Genomic DNA, 6,203 nt, shown 5'->3' with positions numbered 1-6,203 from the left:
AATCAGAGTTACATGGGAATTACGGTTTTACTGCGGAAAGGGTACCTGAGGAAACGGCCAACCTACACATTTACTGCCGGAATTTTACTAGAAAAAATACCATCCGGTTTATGTAAGAAACATAAAATAGAAAAATTTTTTTTTTTTCCGTCACAGACGAGATTTGAACCTACGTCCACGGAGCCTGTCGTTGTACGTCAACTAAGACTGGCGCCTTAGCCCGCTCGGCTAACGAACGAACTAACAGTAACAGAATGTTATAACAGTCATAAGCTGTTAGCCCTTACGTAGAGGATACGTAAGGAAATTGTTAAATCCTGGCGCTCCTGATCAGGATAATGGGATAAACTTACTATATTACTCTATTGGCACCAGTTCTTAATAAGTGTACAAAGTTTGAATGAAATCGGTTCGCGGGAAGTGGGAGAAAAACGGGTGTGAGTTACATACATACAAACATACAAGTGAAGCTAATAAAAGCGTGTTAAAAACAGGCGCTCTTAAAAGTAAAAATTAAATGTAGGTATTATTAAACGAGACCGTACTTTTTAGTATTGTAATTTTCTAAGAAACCCTTGGAATACGAGTGGAAACTACGTCTTTCCTGTAATATGTTACACGTTTTTTTATTATCTTTTGTATGTCACCTCATAAAATTATTTATAAAGTATTCGGTATACTCGTTTCATAAAAAGTAAAATAGCCATACAAAATAACAACCTACTTATAAGCCTGGCCTACGCATTTATACGGTCCTTTGCCAAAAAAAAACACCATGATAAGATTTGTCTGCCGCGTATTCCACAAAGCGATGCGACAGATGTCCAAAACATATCACTTTTTAGCATCTTAGTCGCAGATAAAAAGTTTAAAACGTATTCAGAGCAAACAACACCTACGTAACAAGGTATTGTACTATGTTAGACAAAACGGGATAAATGCGACGTGAAATCTCTTCAATGTGCTAAGGTATAATCCACTTAGAGGCATGTCGTCGCTTTTTGTCAAAATACAGAACACGGTTCATTGAATTTAAAAAACACCGCCGCGGGGTACTCTTTCTTGTGTGCAAACAGATTCGAGGGGTCCTCGTTGCTGGATGGAACACGACAGATGGCGCTACTGATGTGAATGGGAAATGATATTGATACTAATTCGATGCAATTTGATGTGGATAGAAAATTGTTACATTATTTCTTAATACAGATAATTTGTACACACTGATTACCGGAATTATAATAAAGACTTGCTGATTAAACAATAATTATATTTGTTTTTTAAATAACCAGATATAGCTATTTCAAAACCATAAAATTGTCCAACCATGTAATATTTAGAGGTTGTAATTTATTATTTTTAAAAGTCATAAAACGTGATATGTCTCATATTACATAGGATGGCTCATGTTTCATTTCTGATGAAGAAACCTTGTCTGATAACACTTTTGGGATTAATTTAAGCTAGCAAGTGCAATTTATTGAATGTTTATTTTTAAGTGTTATATATAAATGACAATTATATCATATACCTAATTATTTTAATTCATTATAACTATGCCTTCCTCTTTTCTTAATTAATGGCTACACCCAACAACTGTTTAATGTCTACAACTCATTTGTTTACCTTGTCTTTATTGTAAAGCTCTGCTCTTGATTACAGACAGACAGATGTTGCCAAATCCTAAAGTATCTAAATAGTTATATTAATATATCAATAATATGGGATCAGTTTGAACTGGAGATATTTACGATAGTCTAACACCTCTTTAAAATAAAGCAGATCGGACCCGAGTTCTAGTTGTCACTAACAATTTTCTACATCAAGTATATATCTAATATATAAAATTCTCGGGTCACAGTTTTGTTGCCATGCTCCTCCGAAACGGCTTGACCGATTTTGATGAAATTTTTTGTGCTTATCCGGTATCTATGAGAATCGGCCAATATCTATTTTTCATACCCCTAAATGATAAGAGTAAGGCAGAACAGCGTTTGCCGGGTGCAGCTAGTTATTATATAATATGAGGTGACTTAGCTTTTACGCTTTTTTTCTTTGACACCTACCTTATTATATATTTCTAATATTAAACAAATGGAGTTACGGGTAATCATAATATTAATTATACAGGACAAGGCATACACTTATAGTATAAATGGAATAATATAAACAAGTCAGTACCATTGTAGGCGCAGTACAGCAGGATAAGCAAAGCGAAATCTTATATCTGAATAATCATACGTAGAGTCACATAAATTTTGATTTTTGTTCACCTAATTCCGAGTTAGCCTTTAATCCTCAGTACCAGTCATTAGTATGAATAGAATGTCAACGCGCGTAAAGGGCTTTTGACCACACTGAGGTCCATAGAAACTCACAATGGGCTTTCACAGCGAGGACATTAACGTTATATCTTGTTTAGTTTTGATTTATAGCAAGAAATGCTCGTGCTCCAATAAAATTTTGTTCCTTTTGTACAATAATGTTAAGGCTCAATTTTGTTTGAGTTTCGTTTACAGTTTTTGATCCAAATTCTCATGCTAAGGTGCGAACAATGATTAAAGTTTTGAGTGAAATGATTTCACGCCGATTCCAGTGATTTTTGCCAAATTTTGGCCATTTATGTCTTATTTTGTGTAAATAATGATAAATGTGTGTCTTCTGATTTCAAGTTTTTTCAATGCATGTTGCCTTTATCAATTGCTAAACAAAAAAAAAATAAAAAATGTCAAATCATCTCTCTTGATTTGGATATATAAATATCATACCTAAAACAAATGATGAATAAAATATACTTTCGTAGTAAAATGTGTAACAAAATAAATTAATATGTGAAGACCTCAAAAACATATTAAACCTGACCTGACAAAAATAAGAAAGTGAGGTTCATACATCGAAATAATCAGCGATTCAAAAAAAAATCACAACAGCATAAACTGGTAATTCAATGTATACAACTCAGCACGACATAGTCAAATAAAATCCGTCTCCGCCCTGACAGCCGATACGAACGCTGCAATAAGCCCTGCGAAGTTTATGCCACGTGATATCAGTTTCCGACTTACCCAATAAAGGGTAACCCATGATCCGTTAAGTAAACAAAAAAGGAAGGCTTGCGCAGCCCGCGAGGCGACGTAACGAGTAAATCACGGTAAGCCCCAATACGCGCGGCGGGACTTGGTTAAGCCCTTTAAGTTCACCTTCCGATCCCGGATCTGCCATTTTGCCTCTTTTTTCTTCTCTGATCTCGTTCGCTGTATTTATTAGAAGCGAAATGCAGGCGATGGAGACTGGCGTATTGTTTAATATGCAGGCGGTTTGACCGGATGAAGATTTTTAATATTCTGAATCTTTTGCTGACAATGCTCTATAACTTTCGAACTATCTTGAGTCTATACGAGTGTATTTATAACATACTAGCTGCGCCCCGCGGTTTTACCCGCGTAAGTCCGTATCCCGTAAGAATATGGGGGCTATCTACGTACCAAATTTCATTGCAACCGGTTCAGTAGTTTTTGCGTGAAAGAGCAACAAACACACACACTTCCTTACAAACTTTCACATTTATAATATTAAGTTGGATAGTAGGATAGTAGGATAGTAGGATAGTAGGATTAGTAGGAAGTAGGATAGGATAGGATGTTGAAGTGAATATCATATGCATATTCTTCAATGTGTTCTCTGACAGCTTTCATATGTTTACTGTAGCAACTTCCCAACTAGATATTTCCAGATTATTATACAGATATTGGGAGATATTTCCAGAATCATGTTTGATAATACTAGATCCATCCCAATTTGACCATCTCATTCTACACTTTAACATGCAGTGGAATGCACTCGCATTGCATGTTAGTGGTGAAACATACATAAGAACTTTTTATGGGTGCATCATCACGCTATACAGGGAACTCTCCAAAATATGTGGAATAGAAGAGAAGTCAAAAGTCTCGTCTATTAAAACAAGGTCATTAAGTAAGTTTTCATCCTTTCTAATATTACAAATGAGAAATTTACTATATCTGTCTCTTCCTCACGACTAAAAACCACTGAACCAATTTTGATGAAGTTTTGTATAAATATAGTTAAAGACCGAGGAAAACCCTTGAGCTATCTATCTCATACATCGTATGTAATATACAGGTTTTGGGTGCCCATATTATATTCCTAATACTATACGATATACAGTATTTCCAAGGTCCCAATCAAATTCTCGATTCGATAGGGTGCTGTATACGACTTACGCAATAGTAAGTTAAGGAAATCATCGGCTGGGGACGGCCGATTGACCGGGTACTTTCTGAAACACCCTTTACACAAATTGATTTTAAATGGCGATTTATTTCCGCCTCATATCGCCGATCCGATCTTTCTATGAGTTTTATGGTCGGCTTTACGTGGGGTTAAGAAAGTTTAAGTTATAAAACGGTTTATTTCTTTCGGGATTTAATGGATGCCAATTATTCGTACTGGATGGCGGATTAAATCTTAATTATATAGAATAAGGATTTAATAGAAATCAAATCTATAATTAATTTCAATCCCAATTTTATTGGGGTTTAAATAGTAAAATGCTACAAGTCGTTTTCTCTGTCCCTATGTATACATGAATCTTTACAACTACGCAACGGATTTTGATGCGATTTTTTATTCAAGAGGAAGGTTTATATGTATACCAACATCTTTCAAACTAAATCTTTCAAACTCCGAATTTAACGCATGCGAAGCCGCGGGCAAAAGCCAGTATAATATATATCAACTAAAGCAAATAAAACTGACATACTATCAATTGTTTTAAATGCATTTATTAAAGTTATATCTTGTTACGGTATATGTGCTAGGTATTGTAGATACCCTCTAACAAATAAAGTTACAGACAAAGCACGAGTAACGGTAACCAAGCAATTTTTATTTGCTTTCCAGATTGTGATGAAAGTTTTGCACAAACGGTATTTTACCCTTTTGCAAAAACTTGTGCAAATTACTTTATGAGCGGCCGTTCAATGAGAAGTTGGCAGTTTTTTGCTGTTTACAACTGCGAATGGAATAGTCAAATTAACCGGCCACGTTTCAGGGGTCCCCGATTTTATGAGAGACGCAGTGAAATGCGACGTACCCTAAATGGTCGGATAATAGAAATAAATAGTAACCCTTCGGTGGCGGCGCGTTTGCTGCCGAAAGGTTTACTTTTATTACCAGCGACTTTCTTTTACTTACCCGTTCATAATTGCCTATTTTACAGAAAAATTTTAACATCTCTATTTTTGCGCAAAACATTCTTTGTTTGCATAACAGTATTTTAGCGAATGGCTATAAAATGCCAATTTAGCGTATCTCTCAAACAAAACGTTATTTGCAAACGGGTTGTATAAAAATGGAAACAATGGACATTCCATTGTTCCTGGTGAAATTTGCAAAAATTAGCGAATATGAATGTGAAATGAGAGACGTTTTTTGCGTCTAATTGACTTTTCGATCCGTCGACAATGTGGAGTGTAAATAAATTTATCGCCACAGCGGGAATCCTACCTGTAACTCGGTAGTGTGTTAAAGCTAAATTTTTTGCTGAGAGCATTTATAGATTGATACATTTGTGACCGCAAAGGCTTTTCAGCGGGGGTCCGTCGGACTGACGAGTGTTTTTTTCTTTTTCCTAGTAAGCTGTCGATTGAAATGTCACAAATAGTGAGTGCAGCGTAAGCGTGGGACGCAATGAAGTTATGGAAGAGTCAGTGCGAGAAGCCTGTGGACAGAGATTTTGCGGTTATAATGTAACAATGGGCCGGGTGACAAGTGTAATGATAGCTGCTGCTTGGACATTAAAGGGCATTAGGAAGTTAACGATTTATCGCTTTCGTTATCTTTTATTTAAAGTTGAAACAAGCAAGTAAAGGATAAGTTTTGCGTATGTTAACTATAACTTCAGGTTTAAGTATATAAGCTGGTATAATATAATATTAATTCATATATTTTGAAGTCTATATTGCAAGACACGATCAGCATCCTTTTAGCGGATTCCTTTTTATTTGGAAGAAACCAGATTTCAAATAAAAATGAATCATCAAAATCTATTCACCGAATGAAAAGTTCTGAGGTTACAAACAAAATTCCGGCGAATTGAGAACCTCCCCTTTTTTAAATCAGATGAAAGGTTAAACATTATACTTAAAAATTATAAATGAACAGTAACCAAATAAAAACGACAA

This window comes from Zerene cesonia, chromosome 5 (genome assembly GCF_012273895.1).
Source record: "Zerene cesonia ecotype Mississippi chromosome 5, Zerene_cesonia_1.1, whole genome shotgun sequence".
Lineage (NCBI taxonomy): Eukaryota > Metazoa > Arthropoda > Insecta > Lepidoptera > Pieridae > Zerene > Zerene cesonia.
The sequence above is the reverse complement of the archived record's forward strand: the minus strand, read 5'-3'. Positions refer to the sequence as shown.